Source organism: Dipodomys spectabilis, unplaced genomic scaffold, assembly GCF_019054845.1.
Source record: "Dipodomys spectabilis isolate Male_0828 unplaced genomic scaffold, ASM1905484v1 ptg000268l, whole genome shotgun sequence".
NCBI lineage: Eukaryota > Metazoa > Chordata > Mammalia > Rodentia > Heteromyidae > Dipodomys > Dipodomys spectabilis.
Window position 1 is genome coordinate 2,826,015 of NW_024870945.1, and position 24,507 is coordinate 2,850,521.

Genomic DNA, 24,507 nt, shown 5'->3' on the forward strand with positions numbered 1-24,507 from the left:
AAAATGCTAAGAAACAGCACTGAAGCCTTAGGACCCAAACCCAGGACGTCAAAAACAACGAAGCCAACAAATAAAATTTGATGCTCAGTCATTCATCACTTAGCATTCTAGTTCAATGTATTTGGTATGAGTCTTGGAAATTATATCCTTAGCAAATGTTCTCCCCGGATATTTTGCTTCATTACCAACTTTCAAACCACTGGCAGCACCAATGTCTACTCCCAGTTAGCATAGCAGTCAACCACTGGAAATTTGAAGATATATTTTATTTACCAGAAGAATTAAGATCATCTTGCCACATACATCAAATGAGTAGTAGCCACATTCCCATATTCTGAATGTTTATAATCTTCCTTTCAGTTAATAAGCATTAAAGTTTAAAAATTCAAGAATGGTTATCAAATTAATTCAATAGTCATCATTTTTCCACCCACTCACTTAACATATATTTATAAAAGGAGAGACTATTTGAAAGTGTATACATGATATCTTCTATCTCTAATAATCTCAAGAAATAAGGTTTTACACAAACACCCTGATTGTTTTGCCAAAGGAAATGATAAGAGATTTAAATAAGCGACCTAACATCTCAGATGGAAAATGCTATTGGCTTTAGAACAATTTCTTTTGTCTAGAACTGTGGAAATCAGTTTCAGAAATGCCAGAGGCAAAGGGTATTATTCAAATCACATTATCATGAGGTACAAGCAGTCTGTCTAGATCAACCTTCCAGGAAAAAAAATCAATGAATGAAAAGCAATGCTTCTAAAACAAGCCAGTTGGTGGTGGTTCATGCTTATTATCCTAGCTACTTAGAAGTCTAACCCTGGCCAGGAAAATCCTTCCTGTCTGCAACCAGGAGACAGGAAACATTAGCTCTGTTCCTGAAGCCCAGATGGACGGCCTCTGACAACAGACATCCAGACATACAACACCCCTATTTGAAATATTATCAAATGCATTCACATAATATCTCCTTTTTGGGAGATAATGTTTAAAAGATGTATCAAAGACAGTACAAAAAGGCATTTAAAAAACGCAAAGTGAAATTGGAAATATGTACTCACTGACTGAAATGTAAGTTACTGCCAGAATGATATTAATGAGGCTAGAGGCCTAATTGGAAACTTATCCACTCAACCATCTTTCCTCACATCTTGTCAGCCTGAACAGTGAGACTTTTGAATGCAAGGAATGTGTGTGAGCATATAATTGTAAAAGTAATAATGAAAAGCTAGGCATTGGAAGCTCAGGCCTGTAAAACTAGCTACTCAGAACCCTGAGCTATGAGGAACTCAGTGAGCAAAGAAGGCTCTTACCTCCATTTAAACAGTAAATACAGGAAGCTGAGCTGTGCTTCAAATGGTAGAGTGTTAACATCGCATATAAGAGCTAAGCAACAGTACCTAGGTCCTGAATTAACCCCAGTACTGCCTCTCATACACATATAGCCCTTATATGTGTATACACATTTTCTAACTAATTTTCTTTTTATTGTGAAAATACTGTACAGAGAAATCCATAATCTTACACACATGCTTCAGAATTATATGCCCTTGTTTAGGTTTCATAGGGAGCACAATATATCCAGCCTCTGGATCATTCTTGTAATCTTAGCTGTTCACAAGGATGGTATCTGAGTTTGATGACAACCCAAGCTAATAAATCCTCAAATTCTTATCTTCAATTAAGTAGAAAAAGCCAGAAGTGGAGATGTGGTTCCAGTGGCACAGTGACAGCATTGAGTAAAGCAATTTAAGCAAGAGCTCCAGACCCTCAGTTCAAACCTGAGTACTGGCACACCAGTACTACAAAAGCCAACCTCCCCCCAAACACCAAACCAAAAATATGTCAAAATATTTTGTAACTTGTGAAGCAAAATCCAATGAGGCAACATAGTTTCTAGTTTGTTGAAGAGTTGGCCGGGAAACCCCAAATTCAACATGTGTTCACATGACATAACGAACAAGCAACCACGTAAAATTTCCCAGTAAAGAAACTTCCTTAGTGTTCACTGTGACCCCTGAAAAAGAGACCTTTTTCTATGCTTTTTGAAAATTGGTGTTTTTTTCAGTAAGGTAAATAGTATAAACCTTTACTGTAAGTTATAGGAGTCATTGGAAGCTCCAATTGAAGTGAATGTACAACAAAAAGCATACAATATTACAAGTTTCTATGCCTCTGTTGAGACACTAGAAACTTGTCATAGTGTGGCCTCTCTGAAAGAGAAGGGGGATGCTCAGCATCACTGGTCATAAAAGAAATGCAAATCAAAACCAAAATCACATTTAGATCCCACTCACCCCAGTTAGAATGGCCATTATCAAGAAAACAAATAATAAAAGATGCTGGGGTGGATATGCCTAAATAAGAAACCTACTACACTGATGGTAGGAATGTAAGCTGGATCAACCACTCTGGAAGGCAGTATGGAAATTCCTCAAAAGACTAAGCATAGAACTCCCTTAAAATCCAGCAATCCCACTCCTCACAGTTATCCAAATGATCTCAAACTTGGGCACGATAAGCTACCAGCACAACTATGTTCATTGCAGCATTGTTTAACATAGCTAAGATATGGAGCCAACCCAGTTGCCCCTCAATAGATGAATGGATCAAGAAAATATGGTATATTTACAGAATGGAATTTTATGCTTCTATCAGAAAGAATGGCATCGTCTCTTTTGTAAGAAAATGAAAAGACTAGGAAGAAATCATACTAAGTTAATCAAACCAGTCCCAAAGAAACATGAGCCCTATGATTTCCCTCACTTGCAATGATTAGCATTAGCCTATTACTCCTGAAAGTGTATCATAGTAGTGCAGGAGTTATGAATATATACATGACCATACAAAATGATGCTAACTGAAATGAATGCTAATACATAGAAACGGCAGGTCTTCTTTTGTTTAGTTGTTAAGCTTGATGTAACCAATTTACTGCAGATAGTTCATTTTTCTTACTTTATGTTATTTTTCTTCTCCTATTGGTTTTATCCACGGCAATTCCCATCTGTGATTCTAGTACCCTGAATTCTGTATATGCATTTATCTGATTGGGGGAAGGGAAGGGAAATAACAAAATGCTGAAAGAAGTTTAAATGGTGATGCATTGCAACAATGATAATCACAGGAAATTAACTTTACAACGGGGAGGGATTGGAGGGAAGGGACAGAGGGAGATAAACAAGGGAGTGGGTAAAAATGTTCTTTGAGAAATATAACTTACTCATATAACTGTAACCCTTCTATACAGCATCTTTATAATAAAATAGATTTTTAAAAATATAAAAATTAAATTTTTTTCATAAAATCTCAAGCTGATACCAATGGAACTTCTCAGTTCGTGTCAAAGAGATTTTCAAGACTTTCAAGAAGCTAGTACTAAGTACATATAAACACAATTAAGAGATAATGAGAAAAGTAGCGCTTTTTATTTTGTTAGATGAATAAAGGAAAATTTGTTTTTGTTTCTGTTAACATAGAATATGTGTTTGTTATCTAAGCTTTTCCCAAGTCAGACTAATCTCTTTTCCTTAACTTTCTTTGGTATGTATAACTTGGACATGTAATCTGAGATATAAGAAGTATTCTTTGTTCAATTTGGAGGCACTCCTCCCTGGTCAAGAAGTTAAACTGGAACACCCTTCACACTTGCTGTGGTTTCTCTTGCACAGCTTACTGAGGAACTTAGGAGTTTGAGAAAATGACTGCTAATTAAGTGCCTCTTACTAATAAGAATTATTAGTAGAATCTGAAAACATATTTGGGTAATAAATAGACTATAAAAAGGTTAGGTTTGCTATTTTATATCACTATATTTCTTTTCGCCTAAGTATATAAGCCAGACTTACCCTAAAGACCTAGAAGAAGCAAAATATCTTATAGAGTTCAGATCATTTCTTTCCGCAGAAGATGACAACAGCAGAAGATATACAGGTCCACAAGTGGCACAAGGAAGGGAGAGTTTGATTTCTCCTTAAATCTTAGGATCGAATGCTCAATGAGGAACCCTATGGACAGATAACAGCTTAAGGATGTAACAATTCCTGTGTCGCTCCATCTTAAGAAGCTGTCACCAGTCTCCCATCACACTGTAGGTGCCACGCCTGACTGGTGACCTTGACTGTGTCCTGAGAATGTCCAGCAAGGCTCGGTAATGTTCACTGGAGAGTCAGGATTACACTCTAACAGGACATACAGGAACGTGGTAATAAGGTCTGAGTCAGGGTTTTGTCAGATCTAGATGATTTGTAACAGTCACTACTGTCTTCTGGCTAAGAATGTGGATATATTATCAGGGTCCTGCACACAAATTTATCACAAGTGTTAGTTTGCACCATTTCCTTATGAAAGACAACAAAAGGTCATTAATGCCATCTGACATATTCTCATCAGTATTTACTAGGTTAAAAGCTATATAAAATGAAGTTCATCATAAGGAAAAAACCCAGACAAAAACCAAAAATGTTTTACTGTACATATCATATGTGACAAAGTATTAAAAGTTAATGAAGCTGGGAAATTTAAATGGATTTCTTTTTTACTATGGTTACAACTGTCTTTTACATTTCAACTACTTAACGAAGACAATGTAGGCCAATCACAGCCGGTGGCTCACACTTGTAACTCTAACTGAGATCTGAGGAAAGTGGATTATAGCTAGACCAGGTTAGAAAAATCTGTGAAATTTTGATCTCCAATTAACCATTCAAAATCAAGAAGTGAAGGTTGGTTCAAGTCGTATACAGCTACTCTTGATTTAAAAAACTAAAGGTCAGCTCCCTGAGTTGAAGCTCCATTATACACACACACGGAAACACACACACACACACACACACACACACACACACACACACACACAAACACATTTTATCTCAAAAATAGCCAGTGACCAGGAAACAGAAACAAGATGATATTTTTCTTTGTTTTCTTTCATTTTTGTCATTTTTCTTCATTTATCTCTCTTGGAGAAGTTAAAGGCGTCATATTAAAAGAGAGACAAATGATGAACATGTGCAACAGTGGTATTCAATTGGTACTATATTGAAAATGACCTATGCAACTTGTTTGTGGGGAAAGACTGGAAAACTAAGAGATGAAGGGAAAGGGTAACATTGTTCAAAAAGAAATGCACTCAGGGAAGTAGAGTTGTGGCTCAATACGAGTGCCATTCTTCAGCAAAAGAGCTCAAATCAGTGCTCAGGGCCTTGGTTCAAGCCTGATTACTGACTGAAACAAAAACAAATAAAAAAGAAATATAGTCATTACCACACGTATGTAATTATCCCCTCTAAAGCAAAATAATGAATAAGAATAAGAACAAGAAGGAGGAGGAGGAGGAGGAGGAGGAGCAGGAGGAGGAGGAGCAGCAGGAGCAGCAGGAGCAGGAGCAGGAGGACAGGAGGAGGAGGAAGTTAATAAAAATAAACCAGTGAGAGAGAAAAATTGAGAGAGCAAGGGAGGGGGTGACATTTCAAAAAAGAAATATATCCATACCTCACTTATATGACTAAAAACTCTGTGTAACTCATCTTTGTAATAGTAATACAAAAGAAAAAAAAACAGAAATATAGTGTTGGAGGTATAACTCAAATACAAGATCTGACTAATATGTATGTGATACCAAGTTCAAAACCCATTATCAATTTCCTCTTCAAAAATGGCTCTTCTCATCAGGTGTGCTTTCCCTAGGTTATGAAAAGGGGTGCAACCAGTTAAAGAGAGAGAAAAATAAGCTGTCAGGCACAGAACTGTGCTTTTAAAGAGCAGTACTTGCTAGAACACGTGTTGACTAGAACAGACGATGACTCCATGATTTCTGAAATAAACAGACCTAGTTGAACTTGAATACAGGCTCCACTGTATATGAGATAAGGTCTCAAAATTAACTAAAGTCTCTGGAGATCAAAGTCTTCATAGTTAAAGTGAGCATAACAATACATATCTCACATTATGAGATCTGGATGTCATCAAACCTGGAGTGGGTTTTATCTTAAGTGTGTGTGAAACACTCAAACACTGCTGGCAAGAGTATAAACTGGTATGATGTTTACTATTTTACTTAACAATAATACAGCAAGGATACAGCTCATGCCTGTTATCTTACAAAAGAGGCAGAGAAAAGAGGATCAAGGTTCTAAGCAGGAACAGGAAAATGGATCAGACTCATCTTCATTGACCTCTAAAGAAGCTTGAGGTGGAGTTTGGTTCAAGTTGTAGAGTGCTAGACTTGAGCAAAAATCTCAGGAACAGTGTCCAGGCCCTGAGTTCATGCCCTAGGACCAGCACAAGCACAAACACACACACACACACACACACACACACACACACACACACACACACACACGCTCACACACACCACACAAACACACACACAATTTTGTATATTCCTATCACCCCACACCCCACTTAACAATACTTTCCCACTTCCAAGCTCACCAGTTGTTCTTGTTTTGTTTTTTTAAAAGGGACTTGCTGTGTAGCTCAGGCTGCTCTTAAGCTTACAATCCTCCTGGATGCTGTGATTACAGGCATGTCTACCATAATTGGCTTCACTCAGTAACTCTATCTATAACATTTTTTTGCAAGAAATTCATTCATACTCATGCAGATATGTGACTTAAAGCTGTTCATATTAATATTCTACTGTACAAAATATAAATAATATAGCTGGACATGGTACTATGCTACCACATGGTAATGCCAGACAGTATTAGGAGTTGAGGAAAGCCAGATTTACACTGCAGAACCTTGTCTCCAAGGAAAGAAAATCTATAAATATAAATCTACTATGAGACGTACAATATATTAAATTTATGTAATGGAAAAAATTGGTTATTGTTAATGGAAATAAAATCTTGGCAGAAATTTTAAATACATACATATGTATATATATATATTTAAATTTTGAGAAAGAAAATTTAAAGTGGTATTATCTGCATTTTTCAGTTTGTCACCTACCTATTTACTGACACAATAATTTCTGTTTAGTCTTCACAAAACACTGTTCTCTCACATAAGTACAAAAAACTGCAAAACAAAAAGTACAAAAAAGTGCATTAACATAAATGCAAATGTAGTTTATTCCCTACCATAATAATTTGGAGAAAACATGCATTAAGTTAATGGCACTGAATACTGCTCAAGAAGGAGAGGCAAAGAGAACGTAGATTATGTCTCTCTCTCTCTCTCTCTCTCTCTCTCTCTCTCTCTCTCTCTCTCTCTCTCTCTCTGTGTGTGTGTGTGTGTGTGTGTGTGTGTGAGTTCCATGAGTAAATAATGGAGTCAGAAGTTGCCCTAATATTCCTGTTTAGTCTTTTTGTGCAAAGCTGACACTCTACCATGAAAGGCACAACTCCACTTCTAGATTTTGGTTTCTCAATTGGAGAAATATCTCAGATTTTTCTGCATAGGCAGCTTTAAACCAGGATCCTCCGATTCTTCCTCTAAAGTAGCCAGGTTTTAAAATATGAGCCATAGGTGGACAGCAACTATATTAATATTTTTGCATGTTTAAATGAATTTTTAGAGTAAGACATAGATGTTACTTTTGAGAATGTAGGAAAATAGTAATTAATATTTAAGAGATTTTAAAGCATACAAAGCTGAGAATAGAATTTAGCTGATATTAGAATGGAATAAATCAAAATTACCTATGACAGTTTTCAGTCTGTGCACAGAAATTATTGCATTTTTGGAGCTCAAGGCCATCAAATAGCTGAGCTCCAGCTGGCTGCTATGCTCATGAGGCCAGCTAGTGCTATTCACAAGAATGTGATGCTGTTGGATGGCATGGATCAGCTTCAAGTTCAGAACCTGAAATATTTCTATTGATCTAGAAGTGGAAACACACCAGGACAAAATTTGATTAAAATGCTGAATGCAAAATCCATTGAGTCCAAGGAAGACAGAATAACTCTTTCTATATCTGAAAGAGTATTCTCTCACCAAGAATCCTGAGCCGAATATGGTGGTCAATGTTTGTAATCTCTGAACTTTAGAGGATGATTTAGAAGTTAGCTTGAGACCAGCCTATGTTTTAGGCCAATAGAAGGACACATAGTAAAATGCTATTTTAAAACAACAACAACAACAACAACAACAACAACAAAAGTCACAATAACTGGGAATGTGGTTAGTGGTAGAGTGCTGGCCTCGCATGCATGAAGCACTTGATTTGATTCCTCAGTATGACATAAGCAGAAAAATTGGAATTGGTACTGTGGCTCAATTGGTAGAGTGCTAGTCTGGATCAAAGAAGCTCAGGAAGAGGGCGCAGGCCCTAATTTCAAGCCCCACCGCTGGCAAAATTAAACAACAACAACAACCAAATGCAAAATGCTGTTTGTTGAAATAAATATGTTGAAGAAATGTTGATGCTCACTAGAAAATTTTGCTGTAGCCATTCATGATTAACTTTGTTAGGAAAAAGTAAAATAAATTAATGAAATATTATCTGGCATTAGACAGGACATAGTGCGATCTAAAAATGATTGCTGCCTTTGGTGACTTGACACAACTAACATTACAAATACATTTCTAGATTGCAATTTTTTAAGGATACAATCGTGGGTTTTTTTTTTCTTTTACAAAATAATTTTACTGCCGGGGGCCAGTGGCTCAGACCTATAATTCTAGCTACTAAAGAGTCTGAGAACTGAGAGTCTCTGCTCAAAGCCAGTCCAGGGAGGAAAGTCTGTGAGACCCTTATCTCCAATTAAAGGTTCAGAAAATGTGAAGTGGCACTGTTGCTCAAGTGGTAGAATGCTAGACTTGAGCTGAAGAGCTGAGGGACAATTCCCAGACCCAGAGCTCAAACCCCACAACTGACAAAAAATAATAATAGTAATAGCATTAATTTTAGAGTTACTATTAAGGTGTTATATATAAAGGCTACCATTTCATAAGTTTGTTTCTTTGCTCAAAGAACACATATGTATCTTCATTTCCAACCACCAGGATTTGGCCATCTTCTTTCCAGCTGATCTCTGGGTGTAGAGGGAAAGTGTAATGCAAAGCAATACAAACCAGTTCTGACTATAAATAATTTTTCTCTGCACATCCTAAAAATCAATGATGGTAACATGAAATAAAAAATCCCTAAGTTTACAACATTCTTCTAGACAAGTTAAAGAAATCCTGAGAACAAGTATTTTAAGAATAATTTCAGAGAGATAAATCTCTGGGCCTAGGTTCTGTCTCTGAAATTTATTACTCAAGGCTAGTGCTTGCACTTTGAGCCACAGTGAACCTTCCACTTATCTGGTGGTTAATTGAACAGAAAAGTCTCACCAACTTTCCTATTCAACTTGGCTTTGAACTAGGATCTAGAGATCTCAGCCCTCTGAGTAGCTAGGATTATAAGCATGAACCCCTGGCAACTGGCTAGAATAATTCCTTACCTGACACAGAGGCCAGTTAATATTAATTGTCAATCATGTTTAACTTTGTAAAATAAAATTTGCTGAAATGCCTTACAGTAGAAATAAGGAATAAAATGTGTGTGTGTTACAAAGTTCTTACTAAAAGCTTCATAATTTACTTGTTTTTTTTCTTTTAAAATTGTGTGTTTTCCAGAATCATACCTTATCTTCCCTTGCTGTTTCTTTAGTTTATTTCATACATGCCCAGAGCTTTTTCAATTATCATTTCTTTATGTAAAGAGCTTGCACATATATATTTTCAGTCCAAATTCCTTGTATGCATCTATCATCCACATATTCAACTGCCATAAAAACTTGTGAAACAATAGTCACCTCTTTCCATTACTGGATATTAAGGTGTAAATAAAATTTACAAAAACAGAGAATAACATCAATAAATGTAACTAGATTTTAATAGTAATGTTAAACATAAATTCAATGTTGATTATTTTCTGAGCAATTTAATAAAAACCCCAAGGAAAAGAAATCAACTATTTTAAGTGCTGATATTGTGGTTTAAACTCAGGATCTTACCTTCTCACTTAAGCTTTTTCCCTAATGTGTGGTGCTCCATACATGAACCGTAGGTCCCCTTCCAACATTATTTTGGGGATTATATAGACATAAGAATCTCATGGAATAAAAAATCAGTTGTGTTCCTATTTTTGGGGGTTCATTTCAATTAACATCATCTTATATGGTCATACGGTACCATGTACTAGTTACTACAAGTAAAGGAAACTAGGGGACCTATGTTTATTTGGGCCTGGCATATTTCACTTAATATAATTTTTTTCACATCTTTCCATTTCCTTACAAATGGACGATGTCATTTTTCTGACAGAGGCATAGAATTCCATTATATATATATACACACACACGCATATATATACACATATATATACATAAATATACATATATATCACATTTTCTCTTTTTTTTTATTGGGAAAATACCGTACAGAGGGTTTGCAATTACATGGGCAATGTAATGAGTACATTTCTTATCAAGAATTGCCTTCTCCTTTGTTTCCTCTTCCCATCCCTTTCCATCTCTGTGCGATTCTTGTCTCCAATTCACTGCCAAAGAAAGCTGGAAGTGGATTCGTGGCTTGTAGCCTACAGCATAAAGCTCAGGAACAGAACCCAAGCCTTGAGTTAAAGCCTTAGAATAGTGCGTATATATACACAAATAAAGTAAGTCACTCAAGTTCTCAACCTTCCATTTCCCTAATCTTAACTTTAATCCTGGTCAGAACCCTAAGAGTAACCTTGATGATAATAGTAACCCAATCCTAAAATTAATGGAAATTAATCGAGTTTAGATACATCCTTACAGATACCCATTGTCTTTGAAATGGTTTGAAATTTGCTCCAAATCCTACAGATTCCCTAACGTGGACTCTGAAATCTATCTTGTTCCCTATTAGGAATCATTAACCTCAAATCCTCATATCATGAAAGATACCATAGTTTGCATTGATCTTAACTTTTACTGAACTGTATATCCAAAAAGAAGCTGCGAGTTTATTTAAAATCTACTCTCCTTCCAAACCCTAACTATATATCTAAACCTTACTAGAAACCTAACTCTAAATTTAACCCTATTGAACCCTGAATAGGAAAATTAGAGAAAATATGTAATTTTGTTAAATTTCGCACTTAGTTTACTTGAAAGTGTTAGTAGAAACTTAGTTTTACCTTAAAGCTTTTCATTCCCTAACCCTAATCCTAAACTGAATCAGGAAAATAAACCTAAACCTAGAACTAATGGCCTTTGGAGTCTAAAAGCCACACAAATACATTAGTGTTTGTTCATACTAACTTCAACTCATCTATCTAAAAATAGTTTGTCGTTTCACTCATTGTCTTGTCTTTATTGTAACCCTAACCCTAATCCTCACCCTAATCATACTCTAATCTTAATATTATTACCAGTTTTCTATTTCACATTCAACCTAATTATAACTCTACATGTTATTCGAAGATTTACTTTGTTTGACCGTAAATTTTCCATTTCCCTAATGCTTACACTAAGCCTAGCTGGAACTAAAACCTAACTTTCACCCTAATGATAATCCAATTCTAATGTTTAAGAAAAATACTCTAGTTTTTAATCATTGTAATGAATACACCAGTTTTCACTCTGGAAATGAGTTTCAGTTTGCCCTAATGCCCACAAATTTTCTGTCTCTACATCGAAACTTATCTTGTTCCTTAACATGAGCATTATATTACTTGTCCTCAAATTCTCTTACCAGGAAAAATACTGTAGTTTCCATTGATTCTACCTTTTCCTGAACCACTGTATCTGAAAACAGTTTCAGATTTACTTACCATCTAGTCCATTACTTAACGCTAACTCTCAACCTAAACCTGGCTGGAAAACTCTTATTAACCACTACAAGAATGATCACTGAAAAATAAATATAATAATAATGTTATAGTTACTATTCCGCCTCATATGTTTGCTTCTACTTGTTAGTGAACACAATTTTATACTAAGAGCTTTCTTATTCGTAACAGTAAATATAATCAGAAGAAAACACTGACCCTAATCTTAATCCGAATTATATGACATTACTAACACTAACATAAGTACACTAGTTTTCACTCATCATTCCAAACATAGGTTTCAATTTTTCCAATATCTAAGTCATTTTCTAACCCAAAACTTAATCTTTCTTAACTGGAACATTGAGAATAACCATCAGCCTAATTGTAAGTAGATTCTAATATTAATAGCAATACTCTAGTTTACATTCATTCTAATTCTTACCTGGCTTCTATTAAAATTTACCTTCATTTTGACCCTCATTTTTTTTCTCCTTCACTCTAAGCCTAAACATGGCTGTAATCCTAACCATAACCCTGACACTAATCGTATCCCAATTCTAAAATGTATGAAAAATGCTCATTTTGTGCAATCCTAACTGAAATTCCACTGGTAATTCTTGAAATAAATTGCAGGTTTCCTGTAAACCCTACAGATTTTTCACTCTTAACTCTGAATGTATTTTGTTCCATAACAGGAATCATTATACCCATTGATCTCAAATCCTGATTTTATGAAATACATTGTACTTCCATTATCCCAGTTTTTCCTGAATTCCTAAAAAAAGTTTCAGCTTTACTTAATATTTAACATCTTTTTTTTTTTCTTTTTGTCGGTCGTGGGGCTTGCACTCTGGGCCAGGGCATGATTCCTGAGTTCTTTAGCTCAAGTTGTGCGTTTTACCAATTGAGCCACAGCACCGCTTTTGTGTTTTATGGTGGTTAATTTGAGATAAAAGTCTCATGGACTTTCCTGCCTGGGCTACCTTTGAACTGCGATCCTCAGAAAACAGCTTCCTGAGTAGCTAGTATAATAGGCGTGAGCCACTAGTTTAACCCATTTCTTTACTCTATCTATCCTCAACTCCGGTTAACCAGAAACCTAATCCAAATCACATTCTGATTTAACACCAAATGGTTAATGTAAGGAAAATTTTCTAGATTCTATGCAATCGCACATTTTTTTTGGCTTCTACTTCTTATTGGAAAACTAAAATTTACCTCAAAGCTTATCCTTCCCTAACCCTAACCGGAACAAAAATATCTCACACTTTAAACCAAATTATATCTGAATGTTTAAAGTAACACAGACTGGTTTTCATTCATTCTTACCATTCATTCTTCTTAAAATATGTGGCAGTTTTACACAATGTCTTACATGTTTTTCTCATCCTAACCCCGCTCTAACTGGCACACCTTGCCTAATCCTTTTACACAATGTCTTACATATTTTTCTCATCCTAACCCCGCTCTAACTGGCACACCTTGCCTAATCCTAAACCTATGTATAACCAAATCATCATGTTAATAGCAAGCCACTTTTTTCATATTTATCCTAACTCTTGCTCAGCGTGTAGGTCTAAATTTTACTTGCATTTTGAACATAAATTTTTAAGTGTTTTTCTATTTCCTGTCAGGTTTTATTTTTCATTATTTTTTAAAAATTTTATTTTGTTGAAAAGATGCTTTAAAGAGGGATTAGTTACATGTGTAAGGTAAGGAGTACGTTTCTTGTTGAGCATAGTGACCCACTTCTTTCTTGTTCTCCCACTATCCCATCCTTCCCCACTTCTCATACCCCTCCCTCCCCATGGTGTAAACTTCATTTTCAACATAGTGTCTTGTGCGTATCATTGTTGCAATGTGTCATCCTCCATTTTCAACATAGTGTCTTGTGTGTGTCATTTTTGCAATGGGTCATCCTGTGATGAACCTAAATTTTCTATTTCTCTAATCCATTTTCTAATTCTGTTTGGGATCTTAACCCTAACCGTAATAATAATGATAACTCAATTCAAAAGTTAACAAAAATATTCAGGTTTTTATTCATTCTATTAATTCACTGTACATCTTGAATTAACTTGTAGTTTAGCTTAAATGTTCCAAATCAGTTTATACGCGTATATATAAAGATGTAATTTTATGTGAAAAACAGATCTTTGGAGGAAAGAGCAATGAGAAGGAAATAGAGGGAGTATAATCAAATACATTAAATATATTGTGGAATTGTCATTTCTGACAATTAATATCTATTAACAAAATAACTAAAAATTAAAAAAGAACACACTGCCTTCTAGTGTTCATTAAGAGAGCCATGATCTGTCCTTTGGAAAAAAAAAAACTCATGTTAGATAAACTTTGTCCATGCATAATTTATATTGTTTGCCAATTATTTAACTTGATGAATAAAAATTTTTCGAATAAGATTCCATGACAAAAAATATAAAACAGTTACTTAGCAATTGTTTGAGAAAAAGTTATTGTCATGGGATTTAAGAAACGGAATTACTATTTCCCTACAAAGCAATGAATTAGGTTTTCTAATCTAGTATTTGTAGTAAGTTTAGAGAACATAACTGTCATGAAAAACAACTAATTGTGCGTCTTCTTTCTTGAATGAGTGATATTTTAATCATTGTCTTTTATTCAAATAAATACTTAGGTTTACATTTCAAATAAGTGCAATTTTATCTCCTTTCAGAACAAGTACTTACCCTGCAATTAAATGTACTACCATATTCAGGTATTAAGAAGCTAAATTTTCTATGTTTTATATGGAGCTCTACATATCCAGAATGACGATTTTTTATTCATAAATGTCTAATGTCATATTTTTGCTTCATCCATATAAATTGTCTCATGAGGTTGTAGTGAAGGCTCCAGTAACCAAAGTAGTCAAAACCATTTCCTGAATTCTAAACTTTAAATCAAATCATTTTTAAGCTTTGATAATATCATATATTTTCTCATCAGAGCAATTAAGCTAAAACAAATACTACTTTTTAAACATTTCACTCACATTGTAAAGAATATTAACATAGGTCAAAAAGAGAGTAATTATTTCAGACTCATCATATTTGGTGATCTTAGTGTGAAGAATGCAGAGAGTAGTATTCAATACATAGTATTGATTAAATTAAATTATATATCTGGATTTCTAATTTGGAGGTTAATCACATAGAAACAAGAAAACAATAAAAAATTACTTAGGGATCAACAGAAAAAGATATTTGTGCATGTACCACAGTTGCTTTATTAGTTTGTAGGTGAACACTGGACTTCAATTTATATCTTGGCTGTTGTTGTGAATATTGTGAATAACAATGAACTACAGATATGTTTATGTTACCCAGAGAGAAATAATCACACGATTGTGTGTGATTATTTCAACTTTGGATTTCTTTAGAAAACTGCATACTACTTTCTACAACGAGAACACTAACCTGTATTTTGACCAAGAGTGTAGAAAATTTCCTTTTCTCCACAGTGTAGCCAGCCAACATTATTACCTTTTGAGTTTGTTTAAAGGGCAGGTTTTTACTGTGTGCAGTAATCAAGACTGGCCTTAGACTCAAATACTTTTACTCCAACCTCCAATCACTTGGAATTACCAGTCTTTACCACCATACCTGGTTCCTTGGATATTTTTGATAAGAGTTATAACAGTTAAGAAGTAGTATCATAGTAATTTTGAATTACATTTCTCTAATGACCTCCTCACAAAGCATTAAGCCAGCATAGAAGTTGTATTAAATACAAATTTGTAAATCCGCAGGCGATTTTCACGGCTTTTTGGAAAACATGTTTATTCAGAAATTTTGCTCATTTTTAATCAAGTTTCTTGTTAATCTCATCTTTAATCTCTCTATAGAAAATCAATAATTAATTCAAGGTAGTAGAAAGGAAAAAAATTAAGCAGCTCCTAACATTTTTAATTTTTAATAACATGATATTTTTTAAATCATTTTCTGTTAACGCTTGAGACTATATAACTCAATTTAGTTAGACCTTTTACAAGGCTATATATATTTTATTTATTTTACTTTGTTCTTACCAAAGCCTGCATGACTCATTTCACTTGGTTTCTTTCAGTCTCATGTAGTTCAGATTTCAAATTGAAGAATAAATGGAAGGAAGCAAACAAAAAATATAGTTCCCCTCATCTGATGATGAGGAAAGTGTTCATCCTTCTAAGGACCTATGATAGAATATCAAAAAGACAATTTATTCTTCTAGGTCTTCCTTATCTTTGCGATGTAACGTAAATGATGTAAAACACAACATACTGCTTAGATACTTTGATGTTTTATCAGTTTTGCACATTTTCATATGGATTTCACCTCAGTCTACAACCTTCATTCATCGTTCTGTCTCTGATATTTTTGCACTATCACGACATAAGATAACTAGTTTGATTTACAGCATAAGAAGTTATCCACCTGGCTTCCTTGGAAGCAGAGCATGGTCAATAGATATTACTTCTGGTTGCTCACACTACATGTAATGGTTTCTGTACTACTTATCACATTCTATTTAGTATTTAAAAAAGAATGCTGGCTAAACTCAAAGCTCATTCATAGGTTTATGTTAAGTTTTTCACAAGTTTTATTCTCTTAATTCTTAAGATAACATTTGCTATAATGCTAATGTTATTACCATTGTAGCGTTGGGAAAAATTGTAGTTAAAGACAGTAAGTGCATGGCCCAAAGACACACACAGTGAGGAAGGAAATGAATCAGTTTCCAAAAGTCTTTCAGCAATACCAAGAAGGTGGGTAAAATCTCTCCATTCTCTTACACTCTCAATTCAATATTCATATTGTCCAGGAAATAACAGCCTAGCAAATATTGCCCATAGTGATCGTTTTTGTCACATTTTGTCTTCAATACAGACTGTGTTGGTGACATTGGGTTATCATGCACAGAGCTGAGCTTACAAATTGAGGTCTGAAGACAGCCAAATTTCTTCTGTCCCACAGTTCCAGTTTCTTTTTTAAAAAGTACTAAAACTTTTAAATATCATCAATTACTATCTTTTAATCTCCAAATGAATTAAATTGGCATATAATCACTCCAAAAGTCTTTCAAATTAGATGATAAAACAGGCCTCCATGAAATAAATTTTCTTTTACTTTTAAAATTATTCTAAAAGCCTTGTGCTGGCTGGTCACACCTATAATCCTATCTACTCTGAATATTTGCTCAGGAGACTGAGATATGTGGATAACATTTGGGAACCAATCAGCGCCAAAAAAACAAACAAACAAAAAAAAAAAACCTTCATGAAATTATTTTTCAAAATGTTTAATGAAGTAGCAAAGAGCCAGGAATTGAGGTGTAGCTTATATAGTAGCTCACCAATCTAGACAGGAAAGGCCTAACAAGACCTTGAAGCCCCGATTTTAAACTCTGAGCACACCAATATACATGCATGGCGTGTGTTCGCATGCACGTGTGTGTTCGCTTGCGTGCTGCCGCACACACACACACACACACACACACACACACACATTTATTCAAATTACCTTCATATCAGTGTTCTGCATTAATTTCTTTGTTAACGATATTATATGGGCAAAATAGAGGAAATAAACTCTTCCATCTCAGAACATTTTGTATGTTTTTTTTGTAATAATACTGTGCAGAGGGGTCACATTTACAAGTACAAGGAAACTCGAACGTTTCCTAACAAGCATTGTTACCTTCTCCTTTATATTTCCCCTATCATCCCTTCCCTCCCACCTCCACAAGTACACTCCCCTTACCCTTCCTTCCTCTGCCTAAATTGTAAAGTTCATTTTTCAACATAGTGTCTTGTGCATCTCATTGTTACAATAGGTCAACCTGTATCCCTATTTGAGCATTTTTTCCCTTCCCCTCCCCAAATTAGAGAAGCATACATACAAGATGTAAGTGCACCAACTTCAAATACAGAGAAAACAGGGGTTATAGCATTGGGAGAAACATACAGAGAAACCAAAAAAAAAAAAAAATGTCATCGCACATTATAAGTACATTAGAAACAATAGCAAGAAACAAAAAACCACTAGTGTCCCTATCTTGGGGTTCAATTTCTTTAACATCATCTGATCTGGTTATATTCACATATCTTTTGAAATTTTCTGCTTATCCCAGACATAAATTCGTTATTGAAAATAAGGGAAATCATGAGACCTATGTTTCTTTGGACTTGGCTTACTTCACTCAATATTTTTTTTTCCATTTCCTAACAAATTGGGAGATGTCATTCTTTCTGATGGAGGCATAGAATTCCAATGTGTATATATACCACATTTTCTTGATCCATTCATCTAATGGGTGCATCTGGTTTGGTTCCATATCTTAGCTATCGTAAATAATGTTTCAATAACTATCGTTGTGTTGGTAGTTTTAGTATGGTCTTGTTTATGATCATTTGAGTAAATCCCCAAAAGTGGGATTACTGTGTCATAGGGGAGGTTTATGTGGATTCTTCTGAGGAACCTCCATACTGCTTTCCAAAGTAGTTGAACAAGTTTACACTCCCACCAAGAAGGCAGTATGGTTCCTTTGTTGCCACATACCTTTCAGCAGCTGTTGTTGTAAAAATATGGAACACTCCAAGAATTTGCATGTCATCCTTGTGCAGGGTGCATGCTAATCTTCTCTGTATCATTCCAATGTTAGTGTATGTTATGCTAAATTGAGCACAGTACATTTATTATATAGAAAGTATAATTTTTATTGATTTTATTAAACTAGACAATTCAACAAAAAGTAAGTTCAAAAGAATAGTTGTGAAATTTTAGAATCATGTATTTCTTACATAAGCACACATTTAAGAATAAAATCAATATAGACATGCCAAAAACAAAATAATTCCTGATATTTGTAGTTTAAGAGATGTGTAGGAGGAAGAATTCAATTATTCTATACAAGGCACCTGTCAAAATGAACATTGCAGCAACTCTTAAGTTTTAATGTTTTAAGTATGCTTAATTTTGGGATTTTGCTTATATATGCCAAAAATAGGACTGTTTGGCAGGTCTAAAACTTTTCTGTAAAGTATTTAAGATTTTTGGTAGCAGACATTAAGTACTAAGTATGTACATTTCAGAGTTTATGAAAACTTTATTAATGAGAATTTGCAAAGTCTTTGTGTAAAGAAGCAGAGTGAAGAGTTAAGATTTTAACTACACAGTTTCTGTTAAAACTTTAGGAATTCCTTACTTTATTTATTAGCAAGGAATAAATGATGATATAAGCTATGATGTACACATGTATGTTTCTATTCACACACATACATATACACATGTATACATGCAGACATGGAGAAAGACACATAATTTCAGCCAACACAATTTTCACCAGTTATTGAATATGACTTAAACGGAATACTTGGAACAATATATATTGAAGATGTATTTGTCCCTAAGAGTTCATTTACCATTCCTCTTATCTCTTAAAACAGGTAGTTTTAGAGAGATTTGACTTACAAAATGCAGTACAAGTGATAGCAAGTCACTTGGAAACCTCAGTAAGTATAATTCATATGGTGTCTCCCTGCTCCTCAGGTAATGCTTACTCTTGTAGACACTCTCAACAACCAAAGTAGCAGGAGAATACCCTGGTAAAGAGTAAAGTAATAAGGGTTTAAATGGCATCCTTACTTGAGCTCTTTTTCCAAAAACCAGCATGAATTCCTAGGCAGATGAGTGAGTCCTCAGAAAACTGGACTCTACATATACATTTAACTAACCCATATGAAAATTCCTATGTGAGAAATACTGACTGAGGTCTTGCTGATTTCCTGGCCAAGAAAACAAGAAAAAAAAAGAAAGTATTTTTAATGTTTTAAAGTTTGAGAATAATATGTAACCTCTCAATAAATGTGTAGAACACAATTATACCAACTGACAAAAAAATGATGGCATTTATGTGCTCTTGGACTTGCCCAGTGATTTTAGATGTGTCTACACAGGTAGAATCAGCATAAATCAAGCCGGCATTTCTTCATTTAAGATATAAGGATACTGGTTGACCTATGTAACAATGAAATATACAAGACACTCTACCAGAGGATGGGTGAAGGGGGGAGGTGGAGAGGTTTGAAGGGAAGGGATGGTAAGGGAAAAACAAAGGAGGGGGTTGCAATGCTCAATAAGAAATGTACTCATTACCTTACTTACGTAACTGTAACCCGTCTGTACAGTATTTATAATAAAAATATATTTTAAAAAGATACAAGGAAAACTTCTCTGCTTATATGAAGATGTATTTGTCACTCAATATAAGTAAGGTATTGGTTTTAGAACCACAGGCTTATTACTTTGGATACTCAAAAACTCTACATGAACACAGTATATTATTTACATTAGAATCTGCCCACAAGCTAGTGCAGTATAATTGCTATGAGAATTTTTACTACATTCTATATGTGTAATGAAAACTAAAAGTATACGCACTATAAACAGATACAAATTATTTCAGATAAATTTTGTATGCAGTTTGTGGATGGAATTTGGAGAGCAATTTTGAAAAGCACAAATTTCATCAAAAAGACCAGTCTGCAAATTGTAATGAGGAGCTAATACAGCATCATTGAAATAGTACGGAACTCCAAGGAGAAGTATTTGAATTGAGACAATATCAGAAAATGTAACAACCCAAGGACTTTTTAGAAATGCAGCTGCTAGATTTCTCATGTAGAGCTTTCATAACATTTTGTGAAGCACATATCAGAACCTCACTGAAGTGTAGATGGTTTTCCCTCAACTTTCTCTCATGATCAGTCACTATCAATCAACATATAGCTAATCTTGAATAATTCTCTAATAAAATGTTGATGGAGGGGCTGGAAGGTTGGCTCAGTGGTAGAGTGCTTGCCTTGCATGCATCAGGCCCTGGGCTCGATTCCTCGGGACCACATAAGCAGAAAAGAGCCAGAAGCTGCACGGTGGCTCAAGTGGCAGAGCACTAACCTTGAGCTAAAAAGGTGAGGGACAGTGCCAGGGCCCAGAATTCAGCCTGCATGACCGACAAAAAAAAAAAATAAAACAAGTGACCAGGTACTAATACCTTGGTAGTCAAAATGTTGATGGAGTGTTTATATGCAGAAAACCTCGGAAGGCTAACTTTTCCAATTAGGACTGTCTGTATTCTATGATCCAGCTGAGAGAAAACTAGGTAAACATCCATTTAGAACCTTATGAATAATTCTTATTCTGCCCATATCACTTATCTATCCATACCTCTTCCCGAGTGAAAGGATTTGAAAAGAATTTGTCATTTAAAATTTAAATTTAGGGTTCCGGGAAGATAGCTGAGGAGAAGCTGGAAGCTAAACAAGCTATCACATAGAAAGCAGTTTCAGTGCTCCAGTGAAGAGTCCTAAGCCAGAGAATCACACCAAGTGTGCAACCACAGTACAGAGTGTTAGGCCAGAGAGGAAAAATCCAGGCAAGGAGACAAATCTGAGCACTTGCCAACAGCCATGTTTGCGAATGTGGCAGGGGCAGTCGTGGCCGGAGCCACCATACCTGCAACACAGAGAGTCTAGGACAAAGGCACCAGACACAGTAAGCAAGAGGATTCTACTCAACACCAGCAAGAACTGACAAGGAGCAGACATCTTCATCTTTCAGACCACAGGCCCAGAGATGAACCAGGAACCAGACTCCTGTGTGAGTAGGAGCCTGACTTCCTCACTCGTTCTCAGGGAACAGAGATGGGAAGGCTACCCCTCCCTGCCCACTACCGGAGATCTCCCTCTGTGATACTGGCAAAGGCCTGGCTGTGCAGCTAGCTCCAACTCAGTCCTTGGATGAAAACAAAAAGTCATTTAGCAGTTCACAGGAATCTAACCTGAACTTCCAGGCTCAGCTCCACCCAGGGAAAATTCACCCAGCCCAGGCCTGCAACAGCCCCAGGAGCGGCTTTCTTCACTGGATAAACAGAGCCACAGACTGCCCCTCCCTACAACAGTCTAGACAATCAATTGAAATTCAGTAACAGTAAACCCTGAGAATGGCTCCTGGCTGGGCTCTGTGACTACCTCAGAAGCTAGCCCCTCAGAGCAAAGCTACTGTTTGATGAAAGACCTCAACACTACCCAGAACCTAGCCCCATCACAGCATCTCCAAAGTAGAAGAAACAGCCATCACCCTCTTTTGGGATACTCAAAGCAGATATCCCTCCCATTGAACTAGCCTGGAAGGAGGATGACAATATCCTGGGTAAAGCAAAGCATTTTTCTGCCTACTCAAACAACCTGACTTAAGAAAACAATAAAGTTACAGGAAAATAAAACACCACAAGCAGACCAGAGACTCCAAAAAGAGACTGGATATGGACACAAGGGAAATACAGGATCTTCCCATCTCACCCAAAAAAAGCAAAGAACTCTTTTGGTACCTTTAATTAATTTTTTTTAATTGTGAAAAAACTTTACAAAGGGGTTACAATTACATGGGCAAGATAATGAGTACATTTCTTATCAAGCATTGTAGCCACCTCCTTTGTTTCCCCTTCCGATCCCTTCCAAGCCTCCCCCTGCCCCGTCACCAAATCCTGCCCCGACCCCCCCACCAAAGTTGTAAAGTTCGTTTTCGACATGACAACTTGTACTTCTCATTGTTGCAACAGGTCCACCTGTATCCTTATATAAATGACTTGTTTTCCCCTTCCCCTTCACAAATTATACCGACATCAAATACATTGAAAGCAGGGGTTATAATGTGGGGGAGGGACATACAAAGCAACAAAGAAATAATCTTATAAATGCAATAGACACAAATGCATGAAAGAAAAAAAAACATTTAAATACATATCTTAGGGTTCATTTTCCTAACATCACTTATCTGACCTTTTCTGCTTGACTGATACATATACTAACTATTGCAAATAAGGGAAACCATGGGATCTATGTTTCTTTGGGCTAGGCTTACTTCACTTAATATAATTTTTTCCAAGTCTTTCCATTTCCTAAAAAATGGGGCCAATGTCATTCTTTCAAATGGAGGCATAGAATTCCAGTGTGTATATATACCACATTTTCTTGATCCATTCATCTACTGAGGGGCATCTGGGTTGGTTCCATATCTTAGCTATAGTAAATAATGCTGCAATAAACAAAGTTGTGCTGGTAGGTTTAGTGTGGTCTTGTTTGTAAACATTTGAGTAAATGCCCAAAAGTGGGATTGCTGGATCATAGGGGAGCTCTATGTGAAGTCTTTTTTGAAACCTCCATACTACTTTCCAAAGTGGTTGAACAAGTTTACAGTCCCACCAACAATGAATTAAGGTTCCCTTCTGTCTACATCCCCTCCAGCATCTGTTGTTTTTAGAGTTCTTGATTATAGCCATTCTAACTGGTGTGAGGTGGTATCTTAGTGTTGTTTTGATTTGCATTTCTTTTATGGCTAGGGAGGTTGAGCGTTTCTTCATGTGTCTATTGGCCATCCTTCTTTCTTCTTCAGAGAAGTTTCTCTTTAAGCCTTTCGCCCACTTATTTATTGGGCAGTTGTTTCTTTGAGGATTTGCTGTTGGGGGGGATTTAATTTTTTGAGTTCCAAGTATATTTTAGATATGAGTCCCTTATCTGTTGTATGGCTAGGGAAGATCTTCTCCCAATCCGTGGGATTTCTATTGATCTTGCTAGCTATGTCCTTTGCCAGGCAGAAGCTCTGCAATTGCATGCAATCCAGTTTGTCCAACCTTTTTTTTATTTTTTTGTTTTTCTGGGTCTCTAGTAAGAAAAATTTTAATATTTAACTTTAAAAATTGTTTTCTATTAACTTTTTCTCTTCCTCTTCTAATTTTTATTTTAGGGGTATATGTATGTGTGTACTTTTTTTCATTTTTGTTTAACTCTACTGACCTTTTGACCCTTTTCTCCTTTCTTTCTCATTCTTTTCACTTTTTCTTCTCATTCATTCTTCTTTGCGTGATTTAATTGCTGTTCTCCTCATTCTCAGATATACCTGTAGTCGATTATTAGACGTTATCCCCCCTTGTACAACTTAATCCAGAAGTTTATTACTGAATTCAAAACCTCTTAGAATTAAATTCCTTAATAGCCATACTACCTCTATATACCTATATAAAATTTTACGCATTCTTATTTTTTAACTTTTCACGTCTCCTTTCTATCCCTCCCCTTCTCTTATCCTATTCCCGTCCTTCTCTGAATATTGCGTTTTTAATTTGCATCATTCTTCAGTGTTTCACTTTTTAATTTATAATTTTTGTTTCACTATTTTTGCTTGTCTCTTTTTCTCTTTCTTTTTTTCCCAGTCTCTACTATCATTCTATTGAACCTATTTCCCTCTACCTTTCCACATCCCTCTATTCTTATTTATATCCACACCTCTCACTAAACTTAATAATTTCTGGTTTGTCAAATTCTTCTTTGTGGTTCATAGCCTATTAATACATACTTGTTTGATGTTGAAATATATATCTGTTGAACTAGATTACATCTGCAGACTTTTGACTGTGCAACTACAGACTTTGTTGATGCTTGCCTTATGATAGTTTTCTAGCACAAACTGGTGTTACTCTCATCCCAAAGGGCAGAATAAACCAGAAAAATACAAGAAAAATGGCAAGTCCGGGTATCTCAACTCCCACTCATGATAATCATGGACAGAACAGATAATGAATAATCCAGAGGAGAGCTCCCAAAAAGCTCTACAAACACTAATGGTGAACATGGTAAATAAAAAATTGAAAATCTGCAAAGGACTCTGTGTGAGCATGATAGAGAGAGA

At 35.5% G+C, this 24,507-nt stretch overlaps 1 non-coding gene across 1 annotated transcript; it reads right to left on the minus strand.

The window, feature by feature from the left end:
• Nucleotides 1-18,341: 18,341 nt before the first annotated feature.
• LOC122125976 lies at nucleotides 18,342-18,448 on the minus strand. Its single transcript, XR_006150821.1, has one exon. It is a non-coding gene; the product is annotated as a U6 spliceosomal RNA (small nuclear RNA).
• Between the last annotated feature and the right edge of the window lie 6,059 nt (nucleotides 18,449-24,507).